The sequence below is a fragment of the Sciurus carolinensis genome, chromosome 6 (genome assembly GCF_902686445.1).
Source record: "Sciurus carolinensis chromosome 6, mSciCar1.2, whole genome shotgun sequence".
NCBI lineage: Eukaryota > Metazoa > Chordata > Mammalia > Rodentia > Sciuridae > Sciurus > Sciurus carolinensis.
The window spans coordinates 28,420,163-28,442,126 of NC_062218.1; positions in this window are offsets into that span (position 1 = coordinate 28,420,163).

Here is a 21,964-nt window from a genome sequence, read left to right on the forward strand (position 1 = left end):
CTAAAATGTACATTTATTATAAGATAGGCCCATTGTTTTCCTCTTACTTAAATAAGTTAGATGAAAGTTCTGTTCAGTTTCCTGGCTTCTCAGTATCCTCTTTCCAGAATCAGAGGATACTTTGAGGGAAGAGGCTCCAACATGAGCTTATATCTGTGAGTTTCTTTCTATTTCTAGACTTTGTCTCTGAAATTCTTCACCATCTGTTGGCTTTCCAGAGATTTCAAGCAGAATATTTTTAAACACTATTTTCTAGGCTGTTTATTGCAAAGGTTGTTAGGACTTCTCAGCTTGGCTTTAACAAAAGTGCAACTTTATCTCATTTTATTTTCAAAAATGGTGGAGTAAGCATTAGTACTGCCCTTTTAGTAGTCAAGAAAGTGATCTCAGAAAAGCCAAGTATAATTGCTCAGTTACGTTTAAAAAAGTGGCAAACTGAGAATTTAAAACTTTATCTTTCTCTCGTCTACAACTCATGCTTTACATAGCTAAAGACAATTTTGGCTAATATCTCCTAAATGAAACATACTATTAGAATATTTATTAGTAATAATACTCAATTATAAATATATGTTTGCAAAATTGAAAGTCTTTCTGTTTATAGAGGTCTTTATTTAATTTCACTATCACATAGTGATTTGAATTTCTTAAGCATTTTGATTTAGAGTTATAATTTCTTGTTGGGGGCTGTGCCAGCCAGAATGGCGCCCGATCACATTGGCGGTGAGGAGGTTGATTAACATAAGCACACTCAGGTGATTTATCACTGGCCGTATTCAGTTAAGTCACGCGCACAACGCGTGCACAGGTGTTCCCGAGCGCACCTGCTCGGGCCTGTTTGTTTTAACCCTTGCTGTGATAGGGCAGCTGGCTCCTCGCCTGATCACAACTGGCGTGGCCCCGCCCTCCGCCTCCTGGAGGGAATATAAGCAGGTGGTGGGCGGGGGCGTGAGAGTAAGGAGCAGCAGCAGGCAGAGAAAAGTGGCAAGAAGAAAAGAAGCAGCGAGTAGGGGCGGCGGCAAGCAGAGAGAAGCAGTGCACCTTTAGCACAAACTCCTAGTACGCACCTTTATTCACAGGATGCAGGACGCACCTTCAAGAAGCAGCAGAATTAGAAGAAATAGATCGCTGATAAGCGTAGAAAACCTCTCTTTCTCTAAAACTTTCTCTCTAAGCAAGTCTCTCTTTCTGATAAGCAAAGTTTCTCTTCCTATAAGCAAAGCCTATCTTTCTCTCAAAGTCTCTCTTCCTCTATATATTAGTGAATATAGGAAAAATAGTTTATTTCCAGGCCCCTCCAATAAATACCTGCGCAATTGTTGCCGCGGGCAACATTGCTCATACTGATTAGCAGTCAGTACTTCATAAGATAATGGTACTTTATTATAAAATATGAGTATATAAAAATATTGGATTTTAAAGTATACAAAAATCGAGTCTCATTTTATGTTAGGTGAAATAAGCAGGCAAGAAAGACAAATACCTCATGATATGGAATCTAAAAATGCTGATCTCATCCAGTGCAGAATGGTGGTTTCCAGGGGCTGGGGTGGTTGAGGGGGGCATTTGGGTGATGTTGTTTAAATAAAAAAATTCAATTAAATAGGAGGGACAAGTTAAAAAGATCTATTGTACAATGTGGTATCTAAATTAATATTTTGTATTCTTGAAAAATGTTGAGTGGATATAGTATTCTTATCACTAAAATAACAATGTGAGGAAATGCATAAGTTAATTAGAGAGATCCAGTCATTCCACAGTGTATCCATACTAAAGACATCACATTGTACATGGTAAATTCATACAGTTTTATCTAATTAAAAAATTGAACATCAATTTTTAAATCTCTTTACTGTTGTTTTTTCACTTCTTATTCTGAATTCCTTTTAAAGGAACTTGGTCTTGCTTCAAATCTCATTTATTACTCATTAAAATTCCACTAAAAAACAATGAATTCTACCATATGCTATTTGTCTTTCAGGAATGATGAAATCTAACTCTTTAGTCACATATATATGCATATATATATACACACATATACATATGTGTATATATGTCATACAACAAATATACATGTGATATGCATTGTTATCTAGAGGATTGAGCTTTAAAATTTTACTTAGTACCAAGGTGAATTCTTCTTTCTTTACTCATCTATATTTAGAAAAATAACTTCTCTGCTTATTTTCACTAATAAGAAACTTGGATACTTTCTCTAGTAGAGAAACCAGAATATTTCCTTCCATCTTTCTATGCAATGATGAGATTAAAGTTGAAGTAAATATTTTAGAGTAAAGTAGCAAAGACTAAAAAGAGCACATTTCTTCAACAAAATGAGTTATGCCCTATGAACTGAACACCAGAGTTTCTAAGGTTCCTGAAGGGTTTTTATATCAAGAGAGCCCTAGAGGACATCTTGCTAGTAAATAGAATTAACCTTTTTCCCCCTTAAGTGTCATTGCCACTTGGGACAAAAGGAAATACGAGTGGACCTCTTATACTAATTGTTATAAGCAAACAGAACAGAATAAGCAAAATCTGATTTAGGGTCTGTTCCTCTTGAAATCTTCTGTTAGATTAGACAGTACACTTTACTAGGGTAGGAAGGTAGATCTGAAACAGGGTCCCAGAGATGACAGAGTATGCATTTAGAAGTACCTATGTTATATCTATTAGAACCAAGCTCTGTTCTTGGTGGTTGGAGAGGAAAGACAGGCTCTTTGAAGCAATGGAAAATCCTTCACTCTAAGGAGGAGGGTAGGGCAGTGCCTGGGGGTCCCTGAGCTCAGTATAATGTGCTCTGGATCTGTTGGTGGAGATGATAGGTCATTCATTACAAGTGCTGGAAAGTTAAAATTACATGCTACATACCAATGTTTATAGCAGTGCAATTCACAATAGCCAAATTATGGAACCATCCTAGGTGCCCATCAATGAGTGAATGAATAAAGGTATATGTGGCAACTATACACAATGAAGTTTCACTCAGTCATAAAGAATGAAATTACGCCATTTGCCAGTAAATGGAACTGGAAAGCATCATGCTAAGTGAAATAAGCCAGACTCGGAAAGTGAAGGGTCAAGTGTTTTCTCTTATATAAACTAGAAAGAGAGAGAGAAAAAAAGGAATAAAAAAGGGATCTCCTGAAAATGAAAGGGAAACCCTCCCTGGGAACTACTACTACCTACCAGCCACTAACCCATTGAGCTAGCTTCCCAAAGGGCAGATCAAGGGGATCAAGTTCCCAGAGGAAGGGGATCCAGAGGGAGGGAGGAGGCGAGAGCATGGGGAAATACTAGGGAATGAAATCTACCAAATTATTCCATGTCCATGTACAAATATGCCACAATGAATTCCACTTACATATGTAATTATAATGCACAATTTAAAATAATAATAATAATAATGTTAATAATAATAAATTGTCTTAGTCAGCTTTTCCATCCTGGTGACCAAAAATCCTGACAAGAACAACATAGGGTGGACCTGGAGATAAACATGCTCAGTGAAATAAGCCAGTCCCCCAAAACCAAAGGTTGAATGCTTTCCCTGATATGTGGAAGCTAATCCACAATAAGCAGGGAGAGTGAAAGAATAGATATACAGCAGATTAGACAAAGGAGAAGGAAGGGAAGGGAGGCAAGATAGGAAAAGAAAAGACAGTGGAATGAATTCAGAATAATTTTCCTAGGTATTTACAGGAATACACCACAGTGAATCCCACCATCATGTGTATCCATAAGAATAGTGTCATGGCTTGGATGTGAAGTGTCCCCCAAAAGCTTACGTGTGAGACAATGCCAGAAGGTTTAGAGGAGAAATGATTGGGTGGTTAGAGTCTTAACCCAATCAGTGAATTAATCCCAGATGGGATTAATGGAAGTGGTAGGGTGTGGCTGGAGGTGGAATTAGGGTGTGATTATGGGGTATGGGATATATATTTTGTATCTGGAGAGTGGATTCTCTCTCTCTGCTTCCTGATGATGTGAGCTGTTTCCCTCTGCCACATTTTTCTGCCATGATGTTCAGCCTCACCTTGAGTCCTGAGGAATGGAACCAGCCTTCTATGGACTTAGACCTTTGAAACTGTGAGCCCTCAAATGAACCTTTCCTCATCTATAATTGTGCTGGTCAGATCATTTAGTCACAGCAGCAAAAAGTTGACTAAAAGAAATAGGGTCCTAACTAGAGTAGGATATATTCCATGCTTGTACAATTATATCAAAATGAATTCTACTGTCATGTATAACTAAAAAGAACCAACACAAAATAAACAAAATAACATATATAGTAAAATAAAAGGTGTCATCACACACACAAAAAGAAATAGAGGAGGAAAAGTTTATTTGGGATTCATGCTGTAGCTCCGAAGGGTTTGGAGTGGGTGGGAGGAGAAAAGTTCAAGGGTGGGAAATACAGGAAGACCATGTACTTTTTCCCACTGTAGGTTTCTCAGCAGGACGTAGCACTGAACCAGAGGAGGGGAGAAATTTTATCCTCAAATAAAGTATGAAATATTGATTATGATAGTGGACCGGACATTAATTTCTAGATTGATACTGGTCAGATGAGTTTTAATATTCAAAAAGGATCACAAAATTATGGGTTCTGTTGGAGAGTTCTTTTCCTCCCTAGGAACTACCACCTATACCAGCCCTAACCCATGGAGTTAGCTTCACGGAGGGCAGCACCAAGGGACTGAAGTCGCTTTCCTCCTGCACATTTATGTCCTGCTCCATCAAGTATCGGTCACAACTCATTCAAATGTCTCAGCCCTCTATCAACCTGGAAGAGTAAACTTAGCAGTACTGTCCTATTAAATTTGGATTTTGATAGTGAAAATACCCTGGATCAGTGGGCTTGTAAACAATAGAAATGCACTTGTTCCAATTCTAGAGGCTGGGAAGTCCAAGGTCAAGACGTTGGCTAGTCTGGTGAGGGCCTGTCTCCTGGTTCACAGACTGCTGTTTCTCACAGTGTCCTCACGTGAAAGGGGAGGGAGATGACCGGGTTTCTTTAATGAGGGCACTAATCGTACTCAGGAGGGCTCCACTCTTGTGAACTAATCGCCTCCCAAAGATTCTGCATCCAAATACCATCAATTGGGAATTAAGTTTCAACGTATGAATGGGGTGGGCACTCCGTCCATAGCACACATTAAGGTCTATTTTCAAATTTTCGTGACTCTTAGCTCACACTTGATCCCAGCAGGTTATCACCCCTTCTCACCTAACCTCCCACTCAACCAAGGTTTCTCTGGATCATGTTTTGGAGTTTTTACTGATTTCTGTCGGTGCCTCCTTCTGTTTGTGTCCACGGCCCATGGGCCCCGAGTGAGGCTCCTACTTGCTGTCTTGGAAGCCAGGGGTTCTGGGTATAGTGGCCTGAAAATGGTCCCCTGTATATCCATGTCCTACTCCCTGGAATCTGTGAACATTTTATTATGTGGAAACAGGGACTCTGCACAATTGATGAAGATGATCAAATATGATTGAGATGCAGAGATTATCTTGGGTTATCAGAGAGGGCACTAAATACAATCATACGAAAGGGAGGTAGGGGATTTGACACAGAAAGGTGGGAAGAAGGTGATATGAGGTTGGAGGCAGAGAGAGAGTAGAAAGATTGGAGAGACGGGGTCACAAATCAAGCAAATACCAGCAACTACCAGAAGCTGCAGGAGCCAAGGGATGAATCTCCCGAGAGACTCTGGAGGGAGAACTGCCCGCCGACACCTTGACTTCAGCACAGTGAAACTGATTTCAGACTTGGAGTCTCCAGACCTGAAAGGATCAATTTCTCTTGTTCTGAGTCACCAGGTTTGTGGTAATATGTGACAATGGTTTTGAGAAATTGGGGTGCTAGAGAAGAATGGAGTTACTTTATATTAGGCAGAGGGGAGTGAAGGGAGGGGAAGAGGAATGGGGGTAGGAAGGATAGTAGAGTGAAACAGACTTTATTACCTCATGCGCATATATGACTGCATGACTGATGTGATCCTACCATGTGTACAATCAGAAAAATGAGAAACTACACTCCATTTATGTATGATCTATCAAAATCTATAAGTGTATTCTACTGCCTTATACAACTAATTAGAACAAATAAAAATTAATTAAAATAAATTAATACACTGTGAGAACACTGCTGCCTCCTCTGCTCATATAAGAAGCCATGAAAACAAAATTGTTTTTCACTTCCATCTCCATCCCTCAGCTCCTACAAGGAACAGTTAGCTCTCTAACTCACACCAGACACTATGCAGTTTACCTTTTATCTGCATTTTTTCCATTGAGGATTCTAATGGCAAAAACTAGCAATACCACCAGCAGCAGTAGGAACAACTGCAAGCATTTTATTAAGATCTGACTAAATCCTTGTAGGACCTCATTTAGTCATGACAACTACCCTCAGATCCAACAAATTTTTACCTCTATTTTGGAGAGAGGCTAAAGCAACTTTCCCAAGGGAGATACAAACCTAAGTAATCCATGCTATCAGTTCCTACTTGTTGCTACTTGCAAGTATCAAGGTAGAACAAATTTTATCAATTCTAAGTATTATAACAATTCTACTTTTTCTCTGTCCCCCTTCTTGCAAATTCTGAAATGGTTACAGTGGGAGAATGAGAGTGTTTTAGTCAGCTTTTTCACTGCTGTGACTAAAAGATCTGACCAGAACGATTGTAGAGGAGGAAGCATTTATTTGAGGGTTTGGCTCACAATTTCCAAGGTCTCAGTCCATTGAGAGACAGCTCCATTCCTCAAGGCTAGAGGTGAGGCAGAATATCATGGCACAAGTGTGGCAGAGGGAAGTGGCTCACATAATGATCAAAAAGCAGAGAGATAGACCCCCTGCCAATATAAAATATATACCCCAAAGTCACACTCCCAATGACCCACCTCCTCGAGTCACACCTTACCTGCCTTCAGTTACCACTCAGTTAATCCCATCAGGGAACTAATCCACTGATTGGGTTAAGGTTCTTATAATCCAGTCCTTTCTCCTCTAAACCTTGCATTGTCTCGCACATGAGTTTTGGGAGGACACCTCACATCCAAACCGTAACAAAGAGAATATTTCTATTATGGAGAGCTGTACTTTTTTTTAGTTCATAACTAAAATATGAAGGTGATATAAGTATGATTTATTGGCCTTTTCTGGATCTTACTTTCCCTTTCAACAGTCCCCAGTCTTGTAAAACCTGGAACCTCCATTCTCCCCAGAAACTCTTGAGTAGAAGATTATCAGTGTGATCCATCCATTTGCATACAAATAGTAGTCAATTATTATCCACAGGAATTTTACATTTTAAGTAAGAATTATTAAAAATACTTCTGAATTACCTAGGAAAATGAATTTTTTTTTAAATTTAAGTAACACCATATTTTGAGAGCAGTTTTAGATTTATAGAGAAATTTCAGAATTCCCATATTCTTTCCCTCCTCTCTACCCCTCACCTCCCACAGTTTCCCCCATTATTAACATCCTTCATTAGTGTGATATGTCTGTTAGAATTGATTAATAACTACTGAAACGTTATTATTAAATTAAGTCTCATTCACACTAGGATTCATTCTTTGTGCTGTGGAGCTTTGTGTGTTTCACAAATGCATAATTTCATATAGCCATCATTACAGTATCATTTGGAATAGCTCTACTGCTCTAAAATTCCCATATGCTTCGTCTCTCTCCTCTCTTTCCCTTTCTCAAATCCCTGGCAATCACTGGTCCTTTTACTGTCTCTGTGGCTTTTCAATTTCCACAGTATCTTAGAGTTGGAATCAAATAGTATGTAGTCTTTTCAAATAGGCTTCTTTTAGCAATATGCATTTGGGGTGACTCCATATGGGTTGATTATTCATTTTATAAATTGCATGAATAATAATCCATTGTTAGGGTATACCATGTGTTTTAGTCAGCTTTTCTGGTGCTGTGACTAAATGATCTGACCAGCACAATTATAGAGGAGGAAAGGTTTATTTGAGGGCTCATGATTTCTGAGGTCTTAGTCCCTAGAAGGCCCACTCCATTCCCCAGGGCTCAAGGTGAGGCAGAACATCATGGTGGAAGAGCATGGCAGAGGGAAGCAACTCACATCATCAGGAAGCGGGGAGAGAGAGAGAGAGAGAGGGAGAGAGAGAGAGAGAGAGAGAGAGAGAGGAGAGGAGAGAGAGAGAGAGAGAGGAGAGAGAGGAGGAGAGAGAGGAGAGAGAGGATAGAGGAGGAGGAGAGGAGAGAGGAGAGAGAGGAGAGAGGAGAGAGAGGAGAGAGGAGAGAGGAGAGAGGAGAGAGAGGAGAGAGGAGAGAGAGAGAGGAGAGAGGAGAGGAGGAGAGAGAGACTCCACTCTACACATACAAAATATATACCCCATAGTCAGGCCCCAATTCCCACCTCCTTCAGCCACACCCTACCACTTCAATTAATCCCATCAGGGATTAATCCACTGATTGGGTTAAATCTTTTACAACCCGATCATTTTCTGAACCTTCTTGCTTTGTCTCACTTGTGGTTTTTGGGGACACCTCACAACCAAACCATAACACCATGGATTGCTTATCTTTTCATATACTGAAGAATATCTTTATTATTTCCAACTTTTGGCAATTATAAAAAAAGTTGCTATAACCTGAACATGAAGGTTTTCATGAGGACACAGTTTTCAACTCATTTGAGTAACTACCAAGGAGTGAGATTGCTGGATCATAAGGCAAGATCATGTTTAGTTTTGTAAGATACTGTCAAACTATACTTTTTTGTATTCCAGCAAGCAATTGATGAGAATTCCTGTTGTTCCACATCCTTACCAGCATTTGGTGTTGTTAAGGGTTATGGTCTGCAAATGATATGTTCCCTGTCCCTCACCCTCCAAAAAAAAACTCGTGCTAACGCAGGACTGTTCAGGGTAAAATGATTGAATTGTGAGAGCTGTAACCTAATCAGCCTATCCTACTTTGAATGGACTGACCAGGTGGTGACTGTAGGCAGGTGGAGCATGGCTATAGGTTTTCACGGGGGTATGCCCTGGAAGGGTGAATCTGCCCTCTGGACCCTTCCCCGTCCCTCTATTTTTACTTTTTGTGCCCACTGTAAGCTGAGCAGCTTTCCTCCACTGGGCCCTTGCCCCTTGATGTGCTGCCTCACCTTGGGAACTAAGGAATGGAGGATTCTCTCTATGGACTGAGACTTCTGAAACCATAAGCCCCCAATGAACTTTCCCTCTTCTAAGTTGTAGTCAGGTATTTTGGTGATAGCAATGAAAAGAGACTAAAACATCAAGTTTGGGATTTCAGTTATTTTAATTGACATACAGTGATAACTCATTTTTTTACAATTCTCTAATTACATATGATGTTTGGCATGTTTTTATATGCTATGTTGACATTGGTACTTTTTTCCCATTGATTTATTTTTAATTTTTAATTTTATTTATTCTAATTAGTTGTATATGACAGTGGAATGCATTTATTCATTTTGATAGATCGTACATAAATGGAGTATAAGCTCTTATTTTTCTGATTATACATACATATTGTAGGATCACATCAGTCATGCAGTCATATATGTACATGAGGTAATTTTGGTGAGGTTTCTGCTGAGCTCGTTTCTCCATTTTGAAATCTGATTGGTTGTTTTCTTATTGTTGACTTTTAGTATTGCTTTGTATATTTTGGTTACCAATCCTTGGTCAGATTTGTGTTCTGCAAAGATTTTCTTCCAACATGTGGTCTATCTTTTCATTCTCTTAACAAGATCCTTCATAGAACTGAAAGTTTCAATTTGATGTGGTCACATACCAGTTTTTCATAACATGGATGGTGTTTTTGGTGTTGTATTTAAGAAGCTACTGCCAAATCCGAGGTACCTAGATTTTCTCCTACAGTACCTTCTAAAAATTTTATAGTTTTCCACTTTACATTTGAGGCTGTTATCCATTTTGAGTCAATTATGCAAAAGGTGTAAGGTCTGTGTCCTTATTATTAATATTATTTTTGCATTTATATGTCCAGTTGTTTCCTGAACTGTTTATTGAGACAATTTTTTTAGCATCTAATTGTCTTTTCTTCTTCATCAAAGATCAGTTTACTGTATCTATGTGGGTCTATTTCTGGGTTTTATATTCTGCTCCCTGTTGATTTATTTGTCTATTCTTTTGCTAATACTATAATGTCTTCATTATTGTAGCTTTATAGTAAGTCAGTCCTTTGACTTTGTTCATTAATACTGAGATCATGATTTTGGATCTTTTTCCTTTCCACATACACTTTAAAATAAATTTGTTGTTATTTACAAAATAAACTGCTAGGATTTTGACCAGGATTATATTGTATATATCAAATTGAAAAGAACTGACATCTTAATATTGAGTCTTCCTGTTCATGAATATGGAATATCTCCTCATTTATTTAGATATTCTTTGATTTCTTTCATTTGCACTTTTTCTTCACGGTAATTTAAATGGTATTGTCTTTTAAGTTACAAATTCCAATTAGTCATTGCTGGTATATAGGAAAGCAATTAAGTTTTGTATGTTAACCTTGTATTTTGCAACCTTGCTCTAAAATTTTCTACATAGACATTTATGTAATCTGTGAACACAGATAATTTTATTTCTTCCTTTACCTTGTTATTTCCTTTCTTGATTTATTGCATCAGCTAGGACTTCCAATATTATGATGTTGAATAGGAATGGTGAAAGTGGCTATCCTTACTTTATTCCTGAAGTTATTAGGAAAAAATCTAGCTTCAACTAAATGATGCTAGGTAGTTTTTTTGTTTGTTTTGCAGATGTTCTTTATCAAATAGAATGAAAACCAAATTATTAGTGGCAGAATTTTAGACAACAGTGAAGGATGCTTTTTTGGGGGTGAGGTTTCTCTCAATTCAGACTTCACAAGGATTCTGTTTCATAGGAGAAAGGTCAGTTACAGTAAAAGAAACATCTATCTTATTCCAGATAAACAACAAAAAACTCCCAATCCTACATAAATATTATTTTCTCTAGTAAAGGCAAATCAAGAAGTTTACAAATTGAGTTTTCTTTTTCTTTAAAAAAATTTTTTTTTTAGTTGATGGACCTTTATTTTTTATTTATTTATATGTGGTGCTGAAAATCAAACCCAGGGCCTCACAGTTGTTAGGCAAGTGCTCGATCACTGAGCCACAACTCCAGTCCCTAGTTTTCTTTCATTAAATCAACTCAAAATCTACTCCCACAATCCTACTAATACTTTTCTGCCTCAGAAATGCAAGGATAAGCAGAATGAAATCCCAGAACTTTATATGGAATGGGAGCATTTTTGGGGTGGGACAGGGTTTGTTGAATAGGCATGTCTACATAGAGTTAAAGGCAATATTGAGTTTTAAGACTTTGGAACAATCCTTGCAAAGTGCTTTTACAATTTTTTTCTTCTTAAACCAGCCTAAAGAGCCATTTATATTTTTATTTCCATCATATTTGGACTGCCACCATAAATTTACTGAGCAGATTCTCTTGATCCTATCTCTTTAGCAGGGTTTTAAGGAAAGAATAAGCAGATTTTGCTATAAGAGTTATCCTGGAATAAATCATCATTATTAGAGAGGTAAAAGACAACCACAGAAAAGGGTTGAAATAGGATTGTTGAGGCAACGGGAAAAGAGTAACCTAATAAAGCCCAACTTTTAAAATAGAAGAAAATAAGCCCACTCAGGTGAAGAAAGCTTTAATAAGCTTGTAATCATTTGTTTTCTAAACCATTTTAAAAACCAATTAACTGCTGACTAAAGATCACTACTTGTAAAAAGTGATTTCTTAAAAACAAAGAACTAAAAGTCTCTCACATCTTGGAATCTGTCAGGGGGAAAAAATCCCAGTAAGGAAAAAAATGCCAAAAGAAAATATTGGAATAGAGTCTTTCCATAAATCGAATATGTTTGCATTTGTTGAAGTTCATGAGATTGTGCAGAGTGACAGATAATTTAGAACTGTTTATTCTAAGAGAGGAGGTTGTAAGATGTCCTCAAAATAATTCCATATGTTAACATGTGAGTCCTTGGAAAATTCAGTCTGTTCTATTACCTCAAATGCAACCCCACTGGGCATTAGACTCCCAGGGAATAAAAGAAGCAAATACCACTGGAATAGCTGAACTGTTTATTTTTAAACATGGAGACCTAAAGATCAATTAAAAAAATAAACTAAGCATTTGAATATTTTTTGTCTCACCAAGGACTGAAGTATGCAGCTTGGGAAGGGGAGCATGTGTAAAAATCAATCTATATTTCCCAGAAGAAAAATTCCCAAACAATATTGTAAAGGAAAGATAACTAGAAGTGGACATTAGAGCCAAGAGAACTAGATCTAGTCCTGACTGCATCAAATATAATCTATATACATTACACTTTATTTGCCTCAACTTAATTTCTATATACATGAAAGGAGTGTGGCAAGACGGCCCTCCTACCTGCCAATAACACCATATGAACTCCACCATCTTCCTTCCTATTCTTTTCTATGGGGCAATATATCTCACCCCTTTATGAGGTACAAGGTGAAGCTTTGCTTGTTTACTAATGAGCCATATGTAATCCCCACAGAGAAACTGAGGAGTGTGGCAGAGATATTAAAGGGAAAAGAGGATTTAAAAGGACTTTTCTTAAAGATTTCCTAATTATTGCAAAAGAGGCAAATATATGGAAGAGGAGCAAATTTGACTATAGGCATTAAAAAGAAATTATCATTGAGTTGTTGTTGGTAGGTGCATTGTGAACTAAACAATCTTAAGGAAATGGGGTCTAATTTTCAGAGATGCCACATTATATTATTTGAAATATCCAATTTGTAATAAAAATAGGACTTGCAAAGGAATGTGAAAGTATGGCCCACATACAGAGTAAAAAAGGAATCAAAAGAAACTGTCTCCAAGAATGCTCAGATGTCAGATTTACTAGACAAAGTCTTTAATTCAGTTATTATAATTATGTACAGAAACTAAAGGAAACCATGCTTAAATCATTAAATGAAAGTATGAGGAAAATATCTCACTAAATAGAAACTATCAATAAGGAGGTAGAAATAATAATAGACAAATTGGAGTTCTGGAGTTGAAAAATATAATTAATACAAAATATTCACTTAGAGGACTTAGTTCAACAGCAGATTTGAACTGGCAGAAAAATATTTAGCAAACTTGAAGACAGAACAATTGATATCTAGTAAAGAAGAAAAGCAAAAAGAAAAAGAGTGAAAAAAATTAGCAGAGCACCAGATAACTGTGAGACCCTTTCTAGCACATCAATGTGAAATTCTAGAAAGAGAAGAGAGATAGAGAAAGGAAAGAAAATAAAGAAAACATGAAGAAACAATGACCCAAAACTTCCTAAATGAGATTAAAGAAACTCCATTAGTATGCCCATTCCAGAATCTCAATGAACTTTAAAGAGGATAAATTCAATGAAAGCCTAGCTAGATACGTTAGTAAAGCTGTGAAAAGACAAGGACAAAGAAAAATCTTGAAAACAGTGAGATAAAAACCACTCATCATATTTAATGAGTCCTCAGTAAGGTTAACAGCTGACTTATTATCAGAAACTACAGAGTTCAGAAGGAAGTGGGATGATATATTGAAAGTAATGAAAGAAAAAGGCGATCAGTGAAGAAATCTACACAGAAAAATTACCAACAATGAGGGAGCTATTGAGACGTTTCAGATAGACAAAACGTGATAGAATTCACCATTAGAAGATTTTCCCTACTAAAAAATTGAGAACCCTTTCATCCTAAATGGAAGGACACTAGGGAATCAGTCAAAAAACATGAAAAATTAAAGATGCAAGTAATAAAAGGTAAATATAAAAGATGACATAAATCTACTTTGGTTTATAACTCTTTTCTTACCGGGTTTAAAAAGACAACTACATAAGCAATATAAATGTTCTACAATTTACAATATCCTGATAAACTTATTGTAATTTAAAAATATCATAAGTCGAAATGCATTTGATATACTTAGCCTACCAAACATCATAGCTTAGCAACATAGTGCATGGTAAAGTATTTCTTGTTTACCCTCATGATTGTGGCTCACTGCTGCTTCCCAACATTGTAAGAATATTACACCACATATTACTAGGCCAGGAATAGATCCAAATTCAAAATTTGAGGTACACAGTTGGGGTTGTAGCTTAGTGGTAGAGTGCTTGCTTAGTACAGGTGAAGCTGCCGCTTGCCGCCGCTTGCCGCTTGCCGCTGCTTGCCGCTTGCCGCTTGCCGCTTGCCGCCGACCAGCGGAACAAATGACAGGTACACTTTAGAGGTTCATGAAGCAGCTTCCGCTTTATTTGGATAACACCCTCAATATATAAGCAGTCTCATGTATATGCAATTGTATCCAGATATGTCCATCCAATCCTATTAAAGGTCAAGTGATCACGAGCTCAAGCATACATGTAACATATATCTATCCACGCACTAGGCAACTGAACTAATTATCATACAGTCAATGGTAAATGCTTCCTGTTTTCTCAAGGCGCATTCAGCAGCCCTTTGGCTCTCTGCCAGTCGCCATCTTTGGATGCATGTGGTGTAACCCTGGGCCCCGGGTCTCGCCCACCACATTTCCCCCTTTCTGTTTATAAAAGAGACCGTGCCTGTCTTAGGTTGTCCACGGCAGAGCAACATCCTTATCCATCATTGGACAATGAGGCTCTAGCCCTCATTTCCTGTCTTAGGTCAGTATGAGCTCCCCATGAATCTTACCCGTCTTTGACTACCAGTCTAGCATATTTAACCAGACTTGGGGGGATGAGCCAGCATCAATTGCGATGAGAGCTTGACAAATAATGGCTGTTTCTCTGCACTGATGTATATGCATTTGTATAAACACTGTATGTGCAGAACAGATACAACACACAATAGACCTCCCACGGACAAAAACCCAAACCATTCTTTTCCCCATTGAACAATAGACTGGAGAAATGTGGCCAATTGTAAAAATAGGAGGATATAGAATAGAGGAGTTGGTAAGGGGTATCCCCCATAGTTCACGCGAGTTTCCTCCATTAACTTGGTGAGAAATCGCCAACACCATCAGCGGGAGAAGCCTCTTCATCTTCTTCCTGTTTTGGGGTCTCTGTTGAGGCCTTGACCAATCTCTCTGGCACCCAAATTGGCGATTGTGCATCCTGTGGGAAAACACAAACAAATCCTCGGGTCCAGATTAACACCGGATCTGGGCCTTTCCATTGTCCCGATAGAATGTCCTTCCAGAGCACTTGAGGTAGATGTTTTTTATTAGGCTCTGAATGATGGTCAGCAGCTGATTGGCCCTCAGAATCGAGATTTAAAAAATTTAAGATGAACAAGGCAACAGATAATTTGTCTTTTGGGGATCTGTATGATGCCCCTATTCCCCCTTTTTGTATATAAATCATGTTTTTAAGTGTTAAATGGGGGCGCTCAAAAATGCTTTGTCCAGTAGGATTATAGGGGATTTCTGCGACATGTTGAATACCAAAGGTGGAACAAAATTGTTTAAAGACCTGGGACGTATATCCAGGACCATTTTCTGTTTTAATTTGTTTGGGGACCTCTAGGATGGAGAAAGAATGTAAACAGTGTGTTATTACATCTTTGGTTTTTTTCTCCAGTAATATCACCCAAAAGTTTTTGAAAATCATTTAAAGTTCTAAGTTTGTCCACCTGAATGGTAATTTTTATGGGTTTAACCATAGTTGCATTTATGATAGATCCCAGGAAGTTTTTGGTGTTTGTCATTTGTACTTTATTAATGGGAATATGTAAGCCCCATCTTTCCAGTGACTTTAGTAAGGAATTATAACATTGCTCTAAGACAGGTTTTTCCTTATGAGCTAGCAAAATATCATCCATATAATGATGGATTAAAAGTTGAGGGTTAATTTGTTGATACACACTGGGGTGGAAATTAATCTGATTACCTTGCCCTTCATATGGTCCTTGACTATTTTTCCCAAGACCGTTTCCCCATATGTGTCCTTGGGCTAACATCATTTGATTAGCTTTTGGATTACTGTATGGGATCTCGGATGTGAGATGTAAATCCATCTTTTCCATGATATCTCTCCCCCACAAGTTTACCGGGAGATGTTTGAGGACGTAAGGTTGGATGGTACCATTATGACCTTCTTCATCCTTCCACTTTAATATGGCTGCACTCTTATTAGGATTGGAAGCTATACCCAACCCCTTAAAGTCTGATCTGCCTGTTGAAGTGCCCAGCCTTGGGCCATTCTGTAATTTTGATAATACTTTTGTCAGCCCCAGTATCTAATAAGCCCTCAAAACTTTGGCCTTCTATCACTAACTTTGTCATAGGTCTATCTTTTAAATCCAATGTTAACATGACCATATTTTGGCCAGGAGAACCTAATCCTTTATTTCCCCTAATAATATTCTTTGATGGATATTGATCATGGCAGCTGAATAAGACCAACAATTGTGCTATGTGATCACCCTGAGCTATTAATTGCTACACCTCTTGGTGAAGAAGCAAGGATTTTTATTTCTCCTGTAAAATCAGGGTCTATAACTCCAGGGATAATATTTAATCCTTTTAAAGCAGAAGAACTCCTCCCCAGAACTAGTCCCACTGTTCCTTTAGGTAATGGGGCGACAACTGAAGTTGGTATTGGTTGTACTCCCATCTCTGGAGTTAATACTGCTCTGGCGGAGGCACAGAGGTCTGAACATCTACTTTCTCTTTCAGAAGCTCGACTTGATTGTTCTTCTTTTACAGTTTCTAATATCTTTTCCCCTTCTCTTAACTGTTCTTGAAATTTTGGTTTTTTGGAAGTCAGACAGAAACGAACTAATGACCATATCGCCACAACAACAACAAACAGAAACGAAACAAGAAAAGGTAACACAAATAACACCTTACACATATTCATTTACTACAGGACGTTGCTGTCTCTTGGGACAGCCTTTCATTACATTCCCTCTCTAGGGGAACCTTCCGTTAAAACCTTAAGGCAACCATTTCCTCAAATAGGGAAACCTTCTCGTTAATTACGCTAGTGAAACTGTCCTTTACTTACTTGAGCGCTCACTGCTCCCCGAACGGGCCACCACTTGCCGCTTGCTTGCCGCCGATCAGCGGGACAAACGACATGCAAACTTTAAAGGTTCATGAAGCAGCTTCAGCTTTATTCAGATAACACCCTCAATATATAAGTGGTCTCATGCATAAGCAATTGTAATCAGATACGTCTATCCAATCCTATTAAAGGTCAAGAGATCACGAGCTCAAGCATACATGTAAGATATATCCGTCCACGTGCTAGGCGGCTGAACTAATTATCATACAGCCAATGGTAAATGCTTCCTGTTTTTCTCAAGGCGCATTCAGCATGCCGTTTGGCTCTCTGCCAGTCGCCATCTTTGGATGCATGTGGCGTAACCCTGGGCCCTGGGTCTCCCCCGCCACAGAAGCACTGGGTTTAATCCTCAGTACCACATAAATATAAATAAATGAAAGGATTGAGTCCATCTATAACTAAAAACATATTTTAAAAAATTCAATATGTGCTGTTATTGTTCATAGAGAAAGAGAGAAGAATTAAAGTATATAGGAGCAAAGTTTGCATATATTGTTGAAATCAAATGTATTAGTCTAAACTAGATTATTAAAACAGTGCACTAGAAAACAGATACTTGACACAAAAGAAGGCAGGAATAAGTAAAGGACAAGAAATGCAGAAGACATATAGAAAACAAAAAGCAGAGAAATTTATTTGGGACTCCTGGTTTCAGAGGTCTGTCATGGTAGGTCTCCATGGTCAGTCAACTCTATTGCTCTGGGTCTGAGGTGAGGCAAAACATCATGGCATGACAGAAGAAAGCTGCTGTTCATAGTAGCCAGGAAGCAGAGAGAAAGAGTGAGGAGACAGGAACAAGAAATAACTCCCAAGTACACACCTCCAGTGTCCTGTTTCCTTCAGGCATGTCCCACCTGCCTAGGGTTACCATCCAGGGATCCATTCAAATGACTCATTCATCAAGTGGATCAATCACTCTCATAATCTAATCATTTCACCCCTGAACATTTATTTCTGCCTTGTCTAATACATGGACTTTTCAGGGGACAACTCATACCCATACCATAAAAATAAGAATGAATAAAAACACATGATCCAACTACACAGACATTATAAGAAACACATTTTAGATTAAAAGTTAAAAGGTTGAAAGTTAAAATTGCAGAAGATAACACCTTGCAAACCATAACCAAAAGAGAATGAGAATTGCTGTATTAATATCAGCAAAATGGACATTTGGATTAAAATGGTTTATAGAAACAAGGACATGTAGTAACTACACACAAAAATCTCAACTCATAACAAAGACACAACAATTATAAGTGTGTGTTCAGCTATCAATACAGTCACAAACTATATGAAGCAAAAAAAGGACAGAACTCAAGAAAGAAATAATTTAATAAAAAAAGTTGAAGACTTTGAACTTCCAATAATGGTAGAAAAAAGAGACACAAGATCACAAGAAAACAGAGAATTTGAATGATAATGTAATCCAACTGGGCCTTTAGAATCCTCTACCCAGTAAGAGAAAAATATGTATTTTCCATAAACATACAAGGACTATTTGCCAGAATATACCACATGTAAGAACATAAAACAAGTCTCAATAAATTAAAAAGAATTTAAAATCGTACAAAATGTGTTCTCTGTATACAAGAAATTACATTAGATATCGACAATAGAAAGAATCTGGGAAACTCGAAAATATGTGGAAGTACCCAACACACTACTGAATAACCAATGGATCAAAGAACAAACATCATGAAAAATTAGAAACTACTTCAAGACAACAAAAAACAGAAAACAACATAAAACAGTGTGAAGCTAAAGCAGTGCTTAGAGGGAAATTTTTAGCGTAAATACTTGTATTAAAAAAAGAACAATCCAAAACAAATAACCTAACTTTCTACTCTAAGAAAGTAGATAAAGAACTCCAAACAAGCAGAAGGAAAGAAAAAAGATTAGAGCAAAAATAAACTACAAAATAGAAAAGAAATAGAAAAAAAAATCAAAGAAATTAAATGTTAGTTCTTTTTAAAGATCAGCAAGATTGACAAATCTCCAAGTAGAATGGCTAAGAAAAACTAAGACTTAAATGACTAAAATCAGGAATATAAGAGAGCATCTCTATTGACTGTATAGAAATAAAAAAATTATAAGAAAATATTATGAATAACCATTTTCCAACTAATTCAATTACCGAAATAAAATGGAAAAATTCCTAGAAAGTCACAAACTGACTCAAGGAGAACAGAAAATCAGACTAGAGAAGAACTGAATGAGTAATTAAAGATCTCCCACAATGCCCTGCCCCTGATGACTTTACTGGTGAATAATGCCAAACTTTAAAAGAAGAATCATTTAAGATTAATCTTTCACAAAATTTTCCAAAAAACATAACAGGAGATTCCATGTAACTAGTATTCCTTTGATATCAAAACCAGAAAGATACCACAGGATAACTACATACTTGTATCCCTTGGTGTCTATGACTATAGACAAAAGTCCTTAATAAAACACAAGTAGACTAGATCCAGCAGCATATAAAAAACATTATACACCATGAACAAGTGGATTTTAGACCAGAGAATGCAAGGTTTGTTGAACATTAGAAAATCGGTGAATCAACAAATGTAATACACCATAATGACAGAATAAAGTAGAAAAACATGAAAATCCTAGAGACAAAGAAAAAGAATTTGGTAAAACACATACTTCTCCCATTAAAACACTTATTAAACTAAACAGAATAGAAAGGATAGAAGAAATAGAAAAGTACTTCCTCAATCCAATAAAAGGAATCTAGAAAAAGCCCACATTTGGCATGGTATTTAGCATGAAGGATTGAATCATTGCCCCTTAGATAAGAAATAAGAATTTTTGTTCTAGAAAATTTAATTCAATATTATATTGCAAGTTCTAGTCATTGAAATTAGGTCCAAAAAGGAGGTAAAAGCCATTAAAGATTGAAAGGGAGAAATAAAAGTCTCTACATGCACATGGCAAGATCTTCTATATGTAAAAAATACCTAAGGAATAAATTTTTTAAAATACTGGAAGTAACATAAGTTTAGCAAGGTTTCAGGGCACAGAATCAATATACAAAAGTAAAGTGTATTTCTAAACACTAGGAATAAACAACCTGAAGATAAAATTATGAAGTTATCTAATTTATCATAGTTTTAAAAATACTTAAGAGAATAACTTTAACAAAAGAAATATTAGAGTCATAGCCTGATAACTATAAAACGTTAAAGTAAAAAATATCTAAATGAATGGAATGAAATTTCACATTTATGGACTAGAAGACTTAATTTTGTTATGTTAATCATATTTTTTAAAAAGCTGTTAAAAGTGGCTAATTCATTAAGACAAAACAGTTTTAAACATTTATATAGTTGATAACAGCTTTAAAACACATGACTCAAAACCCAAATTGACTTAAAAGAAAAATAGAATAACCCACAAATGAAGATTTCTGTACTCCCTCTCAATAATTGAGCATGTAGTCAGACATTATTAAGGACATAAAAGACTTAATATCAAACTACTCACTCTAATTGACAATTGTACACATTTTATTCAATAGCAAAAGAACATACATTCTTTTCAAATGCATCTAGAACATTACCAAGATTGACCATCTTTTGAGACTATAAATGAATCTCAATAATTTTTAAAAAATTCTAATTCAATGTATGATTTCTGAACAAATTGGAATTAGATATTATAAGGAATCTGGCCTCCCAACCACCCGTCAATCTGCGTTACGCCCGCCTCTCCCGTTATAGGAATTTCTGGCTTACGTTGCCATCATCTTCCTGCCTCCCAGATTACGTTCTAATATGTCATTGGTCCATCAGTCAGTCTGTAATAATTCTCCTCCGCGATTGGTTCCTCCCAGCCCGCGAAATTCCGAAATCTGAGGAGAAACCCTGCGCCATTTTTTTCTTTTCCTTCTTTCCTTTTCCTCGAGCGGACGCGAATTGTCCGCATAAAATAAAGTTCCTCGTGTGGGACCTGTGTCTGCGAAGCGTTTTTCTGGGAGTTATCGATGAACCAAAACTGCCCCTAACAGATATCAATACTAAAAAATATCTGGAAAATTCCTTAATAATTGGAAACTAATATCCTTCTAAATAATGCATGAATCAAGTAAGGAAACAGAAATGAAATTAGAAATGCTGCATACAGAAACTTAAGGGATGCAGATAATGGAGTATTTAGAAGGAAATTTATAGCACTAAAATGCCTATACTACAAAAAAAATACATCTCAAAAGCAATTACCCCCACTTTCAAGTTAAAAAACAGGAAAAATAAACATGAATTAAATTAAAAATAAATAGAATAAAGGAATTCATACACACAAGTTCAGAAATCAATGAGGTTGAAAAATATAAATTAAACCCAGCTTTTGGGGTAATTTTATGAACATTGATAAAAATGATAAACCTCTATCTAGATTGATAAGTATAAAAATGAGAAAACACAAATTAACAATATTAAGGATGAAAGAGATGAAATCACAGCAGATTCTATAGATATTCCAATGATAATGAGGGGTTATTATGGCTACCTCTATTCAAATAATATGACAACTTGGATGAAATAAAATCAACTCTTTTAAAGATACAAACGATTAAGGCTCAATGAAAAAAATCAAGTAAGTTTAATAGCTTTATCTATTAAATAAATTGAATCTGTAGTTAAAAACCTTCTCACAAAGAAAATTTCAGTTTTGAATTAAAAAAAGTGTAGATAAGCCCACAAATAAAGTCAAAATTTACTGAAATGTTCTAACAAATATTTAACCAAGATGTGATAGCAAATCTCTCAGAAAATTGAAGACATGAAAACACTTTCCAATTCATCTATGAAGTCATTTCTTGAATGGCAAAACCA